Source organism: Mixophyes fleayi, chromosome 3 (assembly GCF_038048845.1).
Source record: "Mixophyes fleayi isolate aMixFle1 chromosome 3, aMixFle1.hap1, whole genome shotgun sequence".
NCBI classification, from domain to species: Eukaryota; Metazoa; Chordata; class Amphibia; order Anura; family Limnodynastidae; genus Mixophyes; species Mixophyes fleayi.
The window spans coordinates 68,014,073-68,032,573 of record NC_134404.1 but is presented as its reverse complement, the minus strand read 5'-3'; the positions used below and the strand labels follow the sequence as shown (position 1 = coordinate 68,032,573).

Genomic DNA, 18,501 nt, shown 5'->3' with positions numbered 1-18,501 from the left:
GGTGCAGATTTAACAAAGGGTGAAAGTCCTAATGCTGGTCAAAACCTATTTTTCGCTCGAGACAGGGCTTGTTTTCACCTGATATATTAAAAAGAGTTACTGCTAGCAATATCCGCACCAGCATTTTACATGGGGAGAATTAATTGTATTTTGATAAATCCTAGATCAGGTATTGAGAAGTAATGTTTTACAAATTTTCACAGTTGACATCCCTCACAAACAGGCAAATAATCATAAAAACAGTAGTGTTTTACTGTGAGTTGATCGAATAGTTTGTTTATTTTTACTGAAACGCATATCATTATTGAGAAAAATCAGATTTTATAATATGCTGGGTCACCATCTTGAGTGCCAACAGTACCACAGTGTTTCAGCTCATTAGCATTTTAATTGTCAATAATATTTGCATATGTTATTTTGCTGATATATCCTTAGCTAGTTCAGGGTGTGCACCTGTAGGTACAAGCATGTGTGGAGTGTGATAGAGATGTGTGAGATGTTGACGGGGCTGTAAACTAGAGATGTTCACTGACCCCCGTGTTTTGGGTTTTGGATCTGTATTTTTAATAAAAATAGAGAAAATATGCTAAAATCCCATAATTTTGCTCTTTTTTGTTCCAACATTATTATTAATCTCAATAACACTAATTTCAAGTCATTTCCAGTCAATTTTGACCACTTCACAGGTCACAATATTATTTTCATTCACTTTCTGACAAAGACTGCAGCGACCTGGCTGGATGCTAAGCGACATAGCAACTACACAAACACGCAGCGCGCAGCAGTTCATAGTACATCTAGGAAACATTGCCACACAACAGTGGCAGAAAAGAAAAGTGGTGCAAGCTGGAATTGTCCTTGGGACCTCCCACCCACCCTTATGAAAGATATTGAAAGGGACATGTACAGTTTAACAAACCAAGCACTCAAGCAACAAACAGTGCCACTTTTGTCTTTTGTGGCTGAAGTGCTTGGTTGGTTTGTATTGGCAGCTAAGCTACCAATAGCTTTGCTGCCTTAAACCTAACAGTGCTGTCAATGAACTCTACATTATTAAACCATGGGGTAAATGTATGATACTCCGTTTTCTTCAACTCCCGTGAGTTCGGCGAGATGACAGCTAAAATTTAAAGCGGCGCTGCCTTGTAAAGGCAAGTTTCCCTTTACAAGGCAGCGCTGCTTTAAATTTTAGCTGTCATCTCGCCGAACTCGCGGGAGTTGAAGAAACCGGAGTATTATATATTTACCCCCATGTCTGCTCATGCTGCATCTTTAATCTCCTTCTCTGTGAATAGCTCCCTCTCATCTCTGAAGAACTGCCAAACTTATGTAGACACAGGAAAGGATATTACAACTGGATTGACATTAGATCTGTTTCAGACAGACTGTGGCACGGAACATGTGGGCAGCATGGAATCTGTCATGGTGGAATACGCTGCATTGATAAGAGATTTAAACCAATATATAGACAAAGTTGAGGAGACCGTACTTAAGTTAAAACGTGACCCACCGGATGACATCCCGGATTTAAGAGAGCTTGTACACGAGAGATACACTGCGCTTCAAAAGAATAATACAGAGGAGACCCTGAGGCAGGACGATAAATATGTCCAGTTTAAAGAACAGCTAAGAGACCAGAGAAAACAAATGGGTGTGTCACCGGCACCTGCAGACTAAGCTTTGGAAGATGAAGATGAGGAGATCGCCGTCACCCAGAGCACTCCTATAACACAGATGGAGATGGTGAACCCAGTGAAAAACAAAGTATGTGGTCACATGTATGAGAGAAAAGCAACTGAAAGTCTGAATAAAAACAAACTTCAGAAGGGTAAATCCGCCAGGTGTCCAAAAATTGGCAGTGATCACTCTGACATGAGTATATCGGATCTTGTTCCAGACAATGCACTAAATAGAGCCATTGAAATTCACAGCAGAAAGCAAGGTCATCACTGAGCTTTGAAACTTTCACAATTCCCCAAAAATTAAAATATAGCTTGGTACCTTTGATGTCAAGTGCAGATTACAAACACTTTGTGGAATACTGATGAAACAGCAGCAAAGGGAAAGGTTTGAGTAATACATATACACGTCTATTTAGACATCCATGCTTACATTACCTCTGCAAGCAACATTGTTCTTTGTTAATAAAACTGTTGTCTTTATACCGTTCAAAAAAATTAGAATAATCCTTCACCATTCTTTGGATGTTGATAGTTGATAGTAGGATCAGGTGGAGTTACAGAACAGGTGTCACTAATTTAGGTCAATTATTTTGCAGTAGACCAGACCAGATGTCAAAATGTTGTGCTGAATCATCTACATCATCAATGGGTGTCTTTAAGTTTTGCAAAGCACACAACAGTATATAGCACATGTAGTTAACATTGGCACACAGCGGTAGCTGAAAGGAAAAATGGAGCAAGATGGAATTGTCCTTGTTGGATCTTAAAAAGGACATGCACACTTTAACAAACCAAGTACTTCAGCGACAAGGAGTGTCACTTTTGAGGCTGATGTGCTTGGGCTTAAGACACCTAAGGTAACAGTGCTGTTAATGAACTCTACTGTGGCAAGATGTTGTTGTCATCATCCTCAGCCTCATCAGTTTGTACATCATCCTCACACATTATAGCTAGGATCAAGCACAGTCACCAAAATGTAGTGACCTGATTTCAAGATTTTGATAACTCTTGGATCCTGGCAAAGCGAATAAAGTACTTGATCTACAAGTCCAACATACTTAGCGTAATTGCTTTGTTTCATCTACTCCTTCAGTTTCTCAAGCAGCTTTTCCAAAAGTCTAATTAAGGAAATCGCTTGGCTCAAGCAAGCGGTGTCTGAACTCACTTCACAGGTGACTACTTTGAATGGTTTCAGCACCTTGCACAACACGGAAAGTATTCTCCACTGCTCTTGAGTAAAGTACATCTCCCCTCCTTTCCCAATGTCATGGCTTGTGAAGTAATCGTGGATAGCTTTTTGCTGTTCCTCCATCCTCAGAAGCATATACAGGATGCAATTCCATCTTGTAACCACCTATTGCTTCAGTTGGTATCAGGAAAAAATGAGCATGCTACATACTGTTGCTGAAAGACGGACATGTCCAGATATTTTACGGACCACAGACAGCATCTCCTGCACGTTCCTGTCATTTGTTAAAAAATCTCTGCACCATCAAGTTTATTGTGTAAGCAAAACAGGGAATATGATGTAATTCACCCCGCTGTAATGCCCTCACAATATTAGTGGCGTTATCAGAAATGACATGTCTTCAGGAGAGTCCAAGCGGGATAAACCATGTTGCAATGACATCACTTAATTTTTGTAACAGATTGTCAACTGTATGTCTCTTAGTGAAGCACAGAGTAGCCTGCCTCTGAAAAATGTAATGTACTTGGGCACATGCTGCTGCTGTTCCTGCTGGAGAAGGCGAATCACCAACCCAGTGGGCTGTCACAGTCATATAATCTTTAGTTTGCTCAGTTCTGCTTGTCCACATATCTGTGGTTAAGTGTACAGTGGGTAGAATGGCATTTTGTAGCCCAATAATTACATTTTTACAAACCTTATGGTAGAGGTGAGGAATAGATTTTCTAGTAAAATGGTGTTGTGTAGAAATTTGGTAAAGCGTACACAAGACCCCAATTAACTGTCTAAAACCAGCTGCATTAATAGAGGGTATTGGACGTAGATATAATACTAGCATAGTCGCCATGGCGTCTGTGATCTGCTTTGCGACTGGGTGACAGCTTTCATACTTGTTTCCTCTTGCAAAGGATTGTTTAACAGTCAATTGTTGTAAACTACTAGTAGTCTTCTTCTTGGTCTGCTTCCGGGATGAAGATTCACCCCAAGCAGCAGCAGCAGAAGCAGTGGGACTAACGCTCAAGAATTCTTCTGAGAAATTCTGGATAGTGGAGGAGTCATCTAGCCTTAGCAACTTGAATGCAGGACTAACTCCATTTACACTTGAGGATATTAATGAGGAAGCTGTTGTGGGTGTAGATTACAGGTGCCGGGATCTAACTGAGAGAAGGGACCTTGCTGATGCTGGTCTGCTTTGTCGAAGTCAGCAAATTGGATAAAGTCATTTCAATTAAAGTTGAGTAAACTTGGTCATCTTTGTCTAAAAAGATGCATACGGTACGCTACGGCGTACAAGGGCACGCTACGGCGTGAAAGGGCGTACGCATCCACTACACATGGCAGCAACAGTAATTGGTCTTTTACCATACAGTCACACAAACACGCATACTAATAAAATAGTACACATTAATGGTAATTGCAACACATAGTCAGTTATGTCGAAATATAGTAGTATTTATATGTTATATTAGAGTTACATGCATATTAGTGAAATACACGGAACAGGTTGAAGGAATCATATCATAAGTGGTATCATAATAAACCTCTTTACATATCCTACTGTTTGGTTCACTGTGTGAGGGAATCGCAGAGTGCATACACAAGTTATGAATGATAGGGAATTATGAACTACTTAAGACTAAGGAATCTTGGCAGGAAGAGCCGAGCATACCCCCTGGAGAGGTGACACCCTCCTTTGGATTCCTTAGGATGAACTAGCCAATGATTGACAACCCCTTGGACCTTCCTGAGACCTGGACCAATAGATGCAAGCTATACCATCTTCATTGTGTTACTGTATTTTTGTGTGTATATTAGGGATGTGCACCTGTGACTTTTGGTGTCTCGTGTTTTGTGTTTTGGATTCGGATTTTCGTGATGTTTTGGGTTCGGATTTGTTTCGCAAAACACCTGCCGAAAAGTTTTGGTTCGGATTTAAGGTTTTGTATTCGGATTTTTTTTGAAAAAAGCATAAAAAGTTCAAAAATCAAGTTTTTGGGCTTATTTTCACTCCTACGCTATTATTAACCTCAATAACATTCAATAACAAGCATTTCCACTAATTTACAGTGTATTCTGAACACCTCACAATATAGTTATTAGTCCAAAACGTTGCAATGAGGTATCTTTCTGGACTGCGTAGTGGAGTTGTCGAAGTCAGTAAATTGGATAAAGTCATTTCAATTAAAGTCTAGCAAACTTGGTTGTCTTTGTCTGAAAAGATGCGTACGGTACGCTACGGCGTACAAGGGCACGCTACGGCATGAATGGGCGTGCGCATCCACTACACGTGGCAGCAACAGTAATCGGTCTTTTACCATACATTCGCACAGACACGCATACTTATAAAATAGTACACATTAATGGTAGTTGCAACACATAGTCAGTTATGTCGAAATATAGTAGTATTTATATGTTATATCAGAGTTACATGCATATTAGTGAAATACACGGAATGGGTTGAAGGAATAACATCATGAGTGGTATCATAATGAACCTCGTTACATATCCTACTGTTTGGTTCACTCTGCGAGGGAATCGCAGAGTGCATACACAAGTTATGAATGATAGGGAATTATGATCTACTTAAGACTAAGGAATCTTGGCGGGAAGAGCAGAGCATACCCCCTGCAGAGATGACCCCCTCCTTTGGATTCCTTTGTATGAACTGGCCAATGATGACGACCCCTTGGACCTTCCTGAGACCTGGACCAATAGATGCAAGCTATTCCATCTTCATTGTATTACTGTATTTGATTGTGTATATAAGCAGCAGCTTGTGATCCAGAGTGCAGACTTCTTGTCCCCAGACTTCAGGATTGAATGACTGCACTGGATCCAGAGCGCCTGCTATAAGTAACGGCTGTATTTACTATTACTTCGCTTGAGCATATTATTCTACTTATTTGCGAATAAATCTTTGTGCTTTGGAAACACAAATCGAGGTTCGACAATCGTTATTGGTTAGCGACAATACGCACATAACAGAGTGGTCCCCACAATATAATAAGAAAACCATCAACTGGTCTTAATCGCACCAAAAAATGTACCTGGACTGCGTAGAGGAGTGGGTCACCACAATATAATAAGAAAACCATCAACTGGTATGAATCGCACCGAATAATGTACCTGGACTGCGTAGAGGAGTGGTCACCACAATATAAATTAAAAACCCTGAACTTGTATGATTCGCACCAATAAATGTATCTGGACTGCGTAGAGGAGTGGGTCACCACAATATAATAAGAAAACCATCAACTGGTCTTAATCGCATCAAAAAATGTACCTGGACTGCGTAGAGGAGTGGGTCACCACAATATAATTTAAAAACACTGAACTTGTATGATTCGCACCAATAAATGTATCTAGACTGCGTAGAGGAGTGGTCACCACAATATAATAAGAAAACCATCAACTGGTATGAATCGCACCGAATAATGTACCTGGACTGCGTAGAGGAGTGGTCACCACAAAATAAATTAAAAACCCTGAACTTGTATGACTCGCACCAATAAATGTATCTGGACTGCGTAGAGGAGTGGGTCACCACAATATAATAAGAAAACCATCAACTGGTCTTAATCGCACCGAATAATGTACCTGGACTGCGTAGAGGAGTGGGTCACCACAATATAATTTAAAAACCCTGAACTTGTATGATTCGCACCAATAAATGTATCTGGACTGCGTAGAAGAGTGGTCACCACAATATAATAAGAAAACTATCAACTGGTCTTAATCGCACCAAAAAATGTACCTGGACTGCGTAGAGGAGTGGGTCACCACAATATAATTAATAAAAAACCCTCCACGGCTCTGAATTCCCCAAAAAAAAAATCTGGACTGCGTAGTGGGGTGGCCCCGGTACTAAATTTGATACCGGGGCCACAATATAATAAATAGTTACACCCTCAACTGGTCAGAATTCCACCAAACAAGTATCTGGACTGCGTAGTGGGGTGGCCCCGGTACTAAATTTGATACCGGGGCCACAATACCTCCTCCAAGTTCCAAGTGTAGTGTTTATAACATATTAACACTACACTAATTCTAGCACGTCAAACCCTCTTGTTTTAAATAATGACAGGGCATTTAACTTTTGATTAAATTTTTTGAATTTGTTGACATTTTCATTTACTTTTTGAACATGGCAAAACGACTGTTGAATGGTCACATAATGCCAAAAAAATAGTTGCAAGATGGAATTGTCCTTGGGCCCTCCCACCCACCCTTATGTTGTTGAAATAGGACATGCACACTTTAACAAACCAATCATTTCAGCGACAGGGCCTACCTAACAACTGTGGCTGAAATGATTGGTTTGTTTGGGCCCCCACACCAAAAAAACAATTCATCTCTCCCTGTACAAACTAAACAGGCTCTACTGAGGAAAGATGTCGTCCTCATCCTCAACCTCTGATTCCTCTCCCCCTACAGTGTGTACTTCCTCCTCCTCACACATTATCAATTCGTCCCCGCTGGACTCCACAACCACAGGTCCCTCTGTACTATCTGGAGGGCAGTTCTGTACTTCATTGAGGAATTGATTATTCATTTTTATAAACATCATTTTTTCAACGTTGTGAGGAAGCAACCTCCTTCTCCGCTCACTGACCAGGTTCCCAGCTGCACTAAAAACTCTTTCCGAGTACACACTGGAGGGGGGACAACTCAGGTAAAATAGAGCCAGTTTGTACAGGGGCTTCCAAACTGCCTTTTTTTCCTGCCAGTAACAATATGGACTGTCTGACATGTCTATTTGGATGGTGTCAGCAAAATAATTCTCCACAATTTTTTTAATTGTGACAGCATCCAATGCAGCGACAGTAAACATGTCTGCAATGGTTGGCAGGTCCTTCAGTCCGGACCAGATGTTATCAGCATCCCCGCCAGCGGCTCTTTTAGGAAAACTGAGCTTTTTCCTCGCAGCCATAGATGTGGAAGAAAATGAGGGTGGAGCTGTTGGCATGTCACGGTCCTCTTCAGAGGACAATCTCCTGACCAGCAGGTCTTTGCACCGCTGTAGACTTGTGTCCGCCGGAAACAGAGACACAACATACGCTTAAAACCGAGGATCGAGCACGGTGGCCAGAATGTATTCCTCTGACTTTAAACAGTGACCACCCTCGGATCCTGGCAAAGCATACGAAGGGCTACATCCACAAGAGCTACATGCTTGGTGTAATCGCAATGGTTTACCAGCTCCTTCCTCACTTTCTCCAGCTGCTTCTGCAACAGCCTGATCAGGGGAATGACCTGACTCAAGCTGGCAGTGTCGGAACTGACTTCTCGTGTGGCAAGTTCAAACGGCTGGAGAACCTTGCACAACACGGAAATCAGTCTCCACTGCGCTTGACTCAGGCGCATCCCCACTCCTTTGCCTATGTCGTAGGTGGCTGTGTAGGCCTGAATGGCCTTTTGCTGCTCCTCCATCCTCTGCAGCATATAGAGGATGGAGTTCCAGCGCATCACAACCTCTTGTGTGATGGCAGGGCAGGTTCATGCTTTTTTGATGTGCCTCTAGTCTGCGGTAGGCACTGGCTGAATGCCGAAAGTGTCCAGCAATTTTGCGTGCCACCGCAAGCATCTCCTGCACACCCCTGTCACTCTTGGGGTAATGCTGCACCACCAAATTAATGGTGTGTGTAAAACATGGGACGTGCTGGAAATTGCCCATATTTAATGCCCGCACAATGTTACTGGCATTGTCTGACACCACAAATCCCCATGAGAGTCTAAGTGGGGTAAGCCACTGGGAGATAATTTCCCTCAGTTTCTCTAATATGTTGTCAGCGTTGTGCCTCTTATTAAAGCCTGTAATACACAATGTTGCCTGCCTTTGCACGAGCAGCCATTTTGTAGATACTGCTACTGATGCAGCTGTTGCTGTCGCTGCGGAAGGCAATGCATCTACCCAGTGGGCTGTCACAGTCATATAGTCCTTCGTTTGCCCAGAACCACTTGTCCACATGTCCGTGGTTAAGTGGACAGTGGGTACAACCGCATTTTTCAGAGCACTGAGGACACTTGATCGTACTTCTCTGTACATTTTTGGTATCGCCTGCCTAGTGAAGTGGAATCTCAACGGGATTTGGTACCGGGGACACAATACCTCCATCAACCCTCTAAATCCCACTCCACTGATGGCGGACACCGGGCGCACGTCTAACACCAACATTGCAGTTACAGCCGCAGTTATACGCTTTGCAATAGGGTGACTACTATCGTATTTTGTGGTCATGGCAAACGACTGTTGGACGGTCAATTGTTTTGTGAAAGACTTAGCGGTCTTACGACTTCCCCTCTGGGAAGATGACCGACTAACAGCAGCAAGAGCAGCAGTGGCAGTAGTAGGCGTACCGCTGCAGAATTCCTCGGATGAATCCCGTATTGGAGAGGGCTCAGTCTGGCTGCTGACTTGGGCTGCAGGACTGAATCTGATGGAGATCATGGAGGAAGTTGACAAAGAGGGTGTTGGTGGTGTGTATCCAACTGGACCACGGGATTTAGGTGTCCCTGTACCGATGATGGTCCTAGCCCCAGTTCCTGAACTAACCACTGAACTATGAAGGTTATTCAGGTGACGTATAAGGGAGGATGTCCCTAGGTGGGCAAGATCCTTACCCCTGCTTATTTGAGCTTTACATAAGCTACATATGGCCATACATTGGTTGTCCGGATTTGGATAAATAAAAATAACTCCAGACCGAAGAGGTGCATTTTTTGGTCTTCTGACCAGGCATGACGATGGGCTTTTTCATCCCATGGACATCAGCTGTTTCCCCCCCTGGTGCCTCATTTACAATAACCACATCACCATCCTCATCATCAAGTTCCTCCACAGCGCCAGCTACATCATCAATAGCCTCCTCCCGAGCCACCTCTTCCCGTACAGTGATGGGAAGGTCAGGCTTGACAACCACCAACACCCTTGGACTCGCCTTGGGGATTTGTGATAATTTCTCTTTAGAAGGCAGAGTTGTTTGCTGTTTTGTTGCTGACAGCATAACTCTCTTCAATTTTTTGTAGGGGGGGAGGAGGAGGAGGGCTAAGATCCTTGGGTGAAGATGCACCACAAGTCATGAACACGGGCCAGGGCCTAAGCCGTTCCTTGCCACTACGTGTCGTAAATGGCATATTGCCAACTTTACGTTTCTCCTCAGATGATTTTAAGTTTCTCTTTTTGCTTTTTTTTGAGAACTTGGGCTTTTTGGATTTCACATGCCCTGTACTAGGAGATTGGGCATCGGGCTTGGAAGACGACGTTGATGGCATTTCATTGTCTATGTCATGACTAGTGGCAGCAGCTTCAGCATTAGGAGGAAGTGGGTCTTGATCTTTCCCTACTTTATCCTCCAAATTTTTGCTCTCCATTATATGTAGCACAAGATACTGCAGAATGTGTGAACTTGGTAATATTGCAGTACCAATGGGCTTATACTGCAGGATTGGTTTTGCAAATTTTGTTGCAATTAAATTTTTTTTAAATTATTTTTTTGTATTTTGTTTTATAACTTTTTTTAATTTTTTAAACACTTGGGAATATTGGGGAAATAACTATGCCCTTAGAAGCACAGAGCACAGGACACAGGACCACTGGACTGAACAGGACACAGCACACAGGACCCAGCAGCACCACTGAACTCAAAATTGACAGAGCACAGCACACAGCACCACTGGACTGATACTGCAGAATGTGTAAACTGTGTAATATTGCAGCAGTACCACTGGACTTTTACTGCTGAATGTGTGAACGTGGTAATATTGCAGTACCAATGGGCTTATACTGCAGGATTGGTTTGGCAAATTTTGTTGTAATTAAAAAAAAAATTAATTAGTTTTTTGTATATTTTTTTTATTAACTTTTTTTTAATTTTTTAAACACTTGGGAATATTGGGGAAATAACTATGCCCTTAGAAGCACAGAGCACGGGACACAGGACCACTGGACTGAACAGGACACAGCACACAGGACCCAGCAGCACCACTGAACTCAAAATTGACAGAGCACAGCACACAGCATCACTGGACTGATACTGCAGAACACAGCACAGCACAGCACAGCACAGCACAGCACTAAACAGCACAGCACAAGATCTACCAGAACAGAGGACCACCTAACACACCCTCCCTCTACCCTGATCAATGCCCGAGTGAAGATGGCGGTGACTAGCGGGGAATTTATAGGTTCCGAGTATCGCGAGATCCGACAGCGGGATTATGACTCCGAGCCTCGGTTTCAATTTTTCATTTGGCGCCAATACCCGGACCTGTCTCGGATCGGCAACGTTCGGGTGGGCTTGGATTCAGGAAATCCGAGTGCGCTCATCTCTAGTGTATATAAGCAGCAGCTTCACTTCTAGTGTTCAGACATATTGTCCCCAGACTTCAGGATTGAATGACTGCACACTGGATCCAGAGCGCCTTGCGATAAGTAACGGCTGTATTTATTATCACTTCGCTTGAGCATATTATTCTACTATTTGCGAATAAATCTTTGTGCATTGGAAACACAAATCGAGGTTCGACAATCGTTATTGGTTAGCGACAATACGCACATAACAGCTTGTTGTTATTTTTTTTAGCATATGTTTCAGATTTTCCCAACAGCTTGCCATGGACTTTCTTCAAATAGCGTAACATGGATGAGGTTCCTAGATGGTTAAGGTTTTTTTTTTTGTGTCAGAATGACAAGGTCTTGTTTGGTCATGACTGATCTTACAAGAAGATGCCTCAGTGACAGTTGCAGAACTAGCACTCACAGAGAAAGATGAAGGCCTCATTCTTTCCTTGCCACTGTGTGTTTAGCATGGCATGTTGGCAACGTTGTTTTTTTCTGCAGATAACTTTGCCTGGTTTACAGGTCTTTTTTTCATACTAGGAAAAAGGTGTTTTTTTTACATTTTTGTTTACCTGACTTAAAAACATTTTAACATTAGCTTTAGCAGATGCCGCAGAGGGATTACTATTATCATGATTGGTGCTCCTGGTCTTCTGTGTAATGCTGTGAATCCATTTTGATAACACAGTACAATGTGACTGTAGATTTTGAAGAACACTGACAGCCCTATTATTTCTATTTCAGCCATGTCAATCAGCAATGGAGCAATGGCAAGTAAACTGTAGACTGGCAACAACACTGGGACCTCTACTGTTTCTGTATGAGCTATAACTCAGTAGAATGTCACTGGAGACTTTTAAGAAAACTGCCACCCCTCCTCTTTCTGTTTTAGATATGACGCTGCCCAACTGCACAACTCGAGAGGTCCAACGGTTTGCCTCATTTTCACTTCCGAGGGCACATGAAAGTGTACTCGGATCAGCGAAGTTCAGGTGGGCTCAGTTTTCGGTAGAGATGGTCACTGACCCCCGTGTTTTGGTTTTGTATTCGGTTTTGAATCTGGATTACCTTCGTGTTTTGGTTTTGGTTTTGCAAAACCGCCCTTGCGTGTTTTGGTTTTGGTTTTGTTTGGTTTTGTTTTGCTATTTTTGAAAAAAATACAATTTTTTGGGTCTAAAATAACCTAATTTAGTGCTCCACCAGTTTCTTAGATAAGTGAGGTAATTCTAAAGCTAATAAATTATGAAAAAACAGTTGAATCCCTGGTAGGCCGTCCTTAATGCGAACACTTGTCTGCAAATTATACAGTCAAACCTGGTTGTCTACCTCCTCCATCTTTGATTATTGACAATGTAGCCATCATCTTTGGGTGTATATTAGACCCTACACTTGTAGTTGAATATTAAAAAAGCAGCCTGCACAGACTGTGGAGCTAGAAAGTAGAATTAAATGGACCACGGTACTTTGGCAGCTATCTAAGCCCCCCCGTCCTCCACTTGTAGTTGAATATAAAAAAAGCAGCCTGCACAGACTGTGGAGCTAGAAAGTAGAATTAAATGGACCACGGTACTTTGGTGGCTATCTAAGCCCCCCCGCACTCCACTTGTAGTTGAATATAAAAAAAGCAGCCTGCACAGACTGTGGAGCTAGAAAGTAGAATTAAATGAACCACGGTACTTTGGTGGCTATCTAATCCCCCCCGCCCTCCACTTGTAGTTGAATATAAAAAAAGCAGCCTGCATAGATTGTAGAACTAGAAATTCGAATATACAAAGAAATGGACAAAGGCAGTTTGGTATCTGTCTGCATCAGATCCCCTCTCCAATAGGAATAAAATAGAAAACTATTCAGCCGTTGTATAATCTAGAATATAAATAGAAATTGAGAAAGGCAATTTGGTATCTGTCTGCATCATAATCATCAACATCCTCATTAGCGCCCTCGTCACCTTCATAAATCTCCCCCTCATCCTCTTCTATTTCCAAAGTGGCATCCTCAATTTGTGTATCAGCGGCTATACTCGGGCTGTTCAGGTACACATCAGCAGAACTGCTGAAAGGGCCCTTCTTTATGGGTACACTAACAGAATGCTCACAATTAGACATACCACTGTTGGATGGACTCTCCACAGGGATCGGTGTCATTTGTCATTCAGAGCAAACATTATTCTCCAATGCCTTACTGTTATCTTGCAGCTCGGCTTTGACGCGTAACAGTAGTTGTGCACCACTTGTAGGGTCGGTAACATTTTTGGATCTGCCACTAATAGCCAAAGGTGAAGGCCTCATTCTCTCTTTGCCACTGCGTGTGTAGAATGGCATGTTGGCAATTTTTTTTTTATCGCCACTTAACCTTTGCTCAGTAACACTTTTTTTTCGCTTCAACACAGTAATTTTTTTGGGGGTTTTTGTTTTTTGCACTGATTTGGAAACACTCTGTTGTTTGACATCGCCTTGGCCAGATGACGTACTGGGAACACTAACATCAGGACTGGTGACAGAACCTGGTTGCTCATTCTGATCATATGTGGACTGCTTTGAATCCATTCTGAGCACAAAGCACTTGTAGTGGTAAAAATTATTTGGTAAGATGCTGCTGACAGATATGACTTTTGACAGCCAGAAATATTTATGCACAATTATGGGGGACACCCCAAAAGCACTGACGAGTGCTAAAAATTAGTTGGTAGATACTGCTGACAGATATGACTTTTGACAGCCAGAAATATTTATGCACAATTATGGGGGACACCCCAAAAGCACCGAGGAGTGCTAAAAATTATTTGGTAGATACTGCTGACAGATATGACTTTTGACAGCCAGAAATATTTATGCACAATTATGGGGGACACCCCAAAAGCACTGGGGAGTGCTAAAAATTAGTTGGTAGATACTGCTGACAGATATGACTTTTGACAGCCAGAAATATTAATGCACAATTATGGGGGACACCCCAAAAGCACTGGGGAGTGCTAAAAATTAGTTGGTAGATACTGCTGACAGATATGACTTTTGACAGCCAGAAATATTAATGCACAATTATGGGGGACACCCCAAAAGCACTGAGGAGTGCTAAAAATTAGTTGGTAGATACTGCTGACAGATATGACTTTTGACAGCCAGAAATATTAATGCACAATTATGGGGGACACCCCAAAAGCACTGAGGAGTGCTAAAAATTAGTTGGTAGATACTGCTGACAGATATGACTTTTGACAGCCAGAAATATTTATGCACAATTATGGGGGACACCCCAAAAACACTGGGGAGTGCCAAATATTAACAAAACATAATAAACCTCTATCCTCCTCTCTTCTCTAGCGATTTTTGTTAGAGCAATTGCAAGAAGAATATTGGATTCTCTGTCCCTGCTCTAATTAGCCTATGACTACACCCTGCTCTCTCCCTCTGTCAAATGGCGATGGATTGCTGTGGAGGCGTGTATTTATAATGTTGAAGTATCGCGAGAACCGAGCCCCGAGATCCGACGACGTCACAATGACGTTCGGCCTCGATTTGGATTCGGAACGGGCGGGAGAGTACCGAGCTGCTCAGCTCGGTACTCGGATACCCAAAGTTCGAGTGGGTTCGGTTCTCGGGGAACCGGACCCGCCCATCTCTAGTTTTTGGAGAACCGAGCCCGAGCGTCTCTACCGTAAACACATTATAATAGTGCTACTATTAAATTGTATGCATATTGCTTTATTGTATTTATTGTTATAATGTCTTATGGAATTAATGTTATTGCACTGATACCTTGCATACAAGCTACAACATTTTCTAACCCACCTTAGCAATATGGAAGGCAGTGTCATTTACCCCTATCCATTAGATTTGCTAAAGCCCACTGGCATTTTACTTTCCTGCTGCAGGCTAACAAATATGCCAGGTGCTTTTCCCCCCAGTGTGCCTCCCTTACTAACTACTATCCACGATTTAGGTGGCAGTCTCCCAAAATAACCTCTGGTAAGAGCCTTATCCACACACACATCTGTCAACATACAGTCACACCCCAAAACATGTAGGTTCAGGAGTTACAATTAAGAACCACAAAAGAACAAACTACAGTGTAAATGATGATGATGTCATTAGCCTACTTTTGCGTTACTGCACTCAGTTTTATTGGGAAGTGTATGGACTTGAAGGCAAGATAGGGCCGAATAAGGGAGTTACAAAAGCATGCAACGTGTAATGGGAGGAGTTTTGTGGATTGGGGCAGCGGAGGGCTGGCAAATTTTAGCCCGGGGGGGGCAAGACTCGACTATTAGGAACATTTTAAAGGGAAAAAAGGTGGCCCTGTGACTCAGTCCAAGATAGCCCACTAAGGGACGGCCCAGGGGGCAGATGCCCCTTCTGCCCCCCAGCCCAAAAACCCCTGGATTGGGGGAATTTCTTGTTGAATATGGTTCAGGCCCATGAATACCCTACATTTACAATAACATGCAAAAATCAGATTTCATTTTGCAGGATGAGATTATTTAAATAAAATAATGTGGTAAATTCAGCACATTTGTCAAGATGTTCCCTGTAATAAATACAGTCCTGGCATTACCTTACTCCTCACTCTCATGGTGAATTTAAGACATAAGGGAGGCTGGATCAAGCAGGGCTGGTCCTAAAGAATTAGTAGGTTGAACTTCAATTTATATTTTATTCTTTCCACTATATATTCAAATATTAAAGGAAACCCTAGTTCCAAGGTCTGCAAAGTGGAGGTGGAGTGCTGAGGAGACAAGTAGGTGCAGTTCATCACATAAGGAAGAGTTTGCTTTTCATAAATGACCCATTGGAATAGACTTTGCAAACTTTTTGCAGCCTGTGTTGTATTTTGTGTGTAACTGTTTGATAAAAGATTAACTTCAGGGCAGTGAGTGTGTGTAGACTGTAGATGGACATTCCTTAACCATTCTATATTGATTCCATTTTATTTACTGTTTAAAGTACAGCATTACATAAATATACTAAAAACTACTAAATGTCTAGACAACAAAGACTTTGTATAGTAAAAAAGAATAAAGGGTCCATACATCTGCTATTTGCGTAAAGTATGGATTTATTTTTTTTACTTAACATGCAGACCATGTGCAGCTTTTGATGCATTATACACTTTTTTTGATGTCTCCTTATGACTGGAGTGGCTGAATGGGTGAGGGAAAGGAGCGGGCCAGTGTACAGGAGGGGCAAGTTCACATATTTGCAACCTGTCAAGAACATACTCGCCATCTTCAGGAAGTTGGCATCAAGGAGATGCATGCTGGCGATGGATGTACGGGGGGCCGGGCTTGGCCAATCGTGTCATTTTGGCCCCGCTCTGTGACATAATGATGCAAACGCGTCATTTTACAGCCGGGGCAGGGACAAAATGCAGCGATTCCCTAAGAATTGTGTAATTTTGGCTCTATTTCTTCAATAGGAAGTGGGCAGATGCGGGAGACTGCCCTACTCTCCCGAGAGTCCGAGAGACCTACCCGGAATTTGGGAGTCTCCCATTCATTCCGGGAGACTTGGCAAGTATGGTCAAGAGTCGTATGTTTTGCAGGTTCTGGAGGACTGGTGCAACAAGATACATGATGATAATGATGATCAGCTGATTGTGATTGACCTCTCTAGCTGTGAATACTGATTGCTGCAATGTGACTGCTAAATTATATAAAGTTGCAGGCATCTATTCACATTAAAGGATATTTCCATTTGGACTGCGTCTATTTCATTTTTAATGGGAAAAAAACAGAGACTTGAATTTAGTATTTGATTATATTTCACATTTATTAATAACTGCCAAGACACTATTCTCTCTTGTGTATATGACATTGCATTATACTAGTATATTGTGTGCAAATAGGGTGATGCGCCTTTTACATTTACCACTAGACTATCAAGCCACAGCTAGATGCAGCTTGAGATGCGACCGACTTACCATATACACGTAAACGTGCTTTTTCATGCATATTTTTCTTCCTACAGTTCGGTCTAAATGTCCATGGATTAAATGTCTCCAGGATTACCCATAAAGGCAAATATTGACCTTATGTCACTGGTTGCAGAAATAAATCTGTAAAATTAGCTTAGTAACCCCAAAGTAAAATCAAAAATGTAAAAATTAAGAATGAAATAAAAAATTAAAAATAGATGAAACTACAGTGAATTTACAAAACCTCCTGCATCATAATTCAACAGTAAAGGTAATGATGTGTTAAATATTAAAATAAATGCATGCTTAATGTATAAAACATGAATATTTATTTAAACATGCAGGTGCAAAGCTTTAATCTACATATATATTGATTGATCAGTTCAAACCAGTACATAGACAACTAGATCTGCTCAGTAGTTTATAATAAGTAGATAAAAGTTTTCTGCTATTCAAAAGTCTGTTTGCACGTGCGATATCTCTAGATACAGGTATGCAAATTCAATTAGTGTTTCCTCACACCGAAGTCTGGATGAAGAGGAGCAGTCTCCACCCTTTAGGGAAATAAAGCAGATGAATGTTCCGTCAGTAAATGTAATTATACAGCAGGAGTGATATACGCTCCTTACTTATTCATTAGCAGCCTGTATCCTGCAGTCTGCGTCACTTTCCAATTCAGATCTACAGCGAGTTATATAACACTATACTCCCAGTGATGTTATTATTATTATCCTTTATTTATATAGCACCCACATATTACGCAGTACTGTACATATAGGGGACCCTGACACAAGATAGAAGGTGAAGGTGTCCCTGCCCAAATGAGCTTACAACCTAAGACGTGCGGGAAAGTGCAGGTGGCTATTGTCAAGCAGCAGCATTATCAGCCTCCAATAATAAAGCAGTCATTCGCGACTGGCATTTCTGTGCAGCTACCGGTGGTGCAGCGCGGTTAGGATGAGGTTGTCCGCCAGCTTGGAGTTGCTGTGTGCCTGGAGTTTTTCTATAGTATCATTTTTACTGCTGTAATTAGAGCCAGGACAGTTGTTCCCCAAGTTTGACAGCTTCTGCTGTAACCAAGGAGGCAGTGCAGATAACCAAAGGAACAGAGATGGCAAAGACATTTGACAACAGTGACAGTTGAACACACTCCAGCAGCTGAACAGTATTCAGTAGATGTTCTAAACAAGCCTTTGATATGATGATGCTCCTCAGCACTAAGTAATCTCCCACTGCAAGCATAAATGTTTAACTGACAGTCTCAATGCTGCAGAGTCACAGTCCTAATTTAAGTATCACTGCAGACGGTTAAACCAGCTAGTCTAGATATTAAAGGGGTTTGCCACTTTATTTAAGAAATATACTCAAACCCCTCACTTCCCAAA

The 18,501-nt window shown here is 42.0% G+C and overlaps 1 pseudogene; it reads left to right on the top strand.

The window, feature by feature from the left end:
* The first annotated feature begins 1,251 nt into the window (after positions 1 to 1,251).
* Positions 1,252 to 1,953, top strand: LOC142143138 (E3 SUMO-protein ligase NSE2-like; annotated as a pseudogene).
* The last annotated feature ends 16,548 nt before the right edge of the window (positions 1,954 to 18,501 follow it).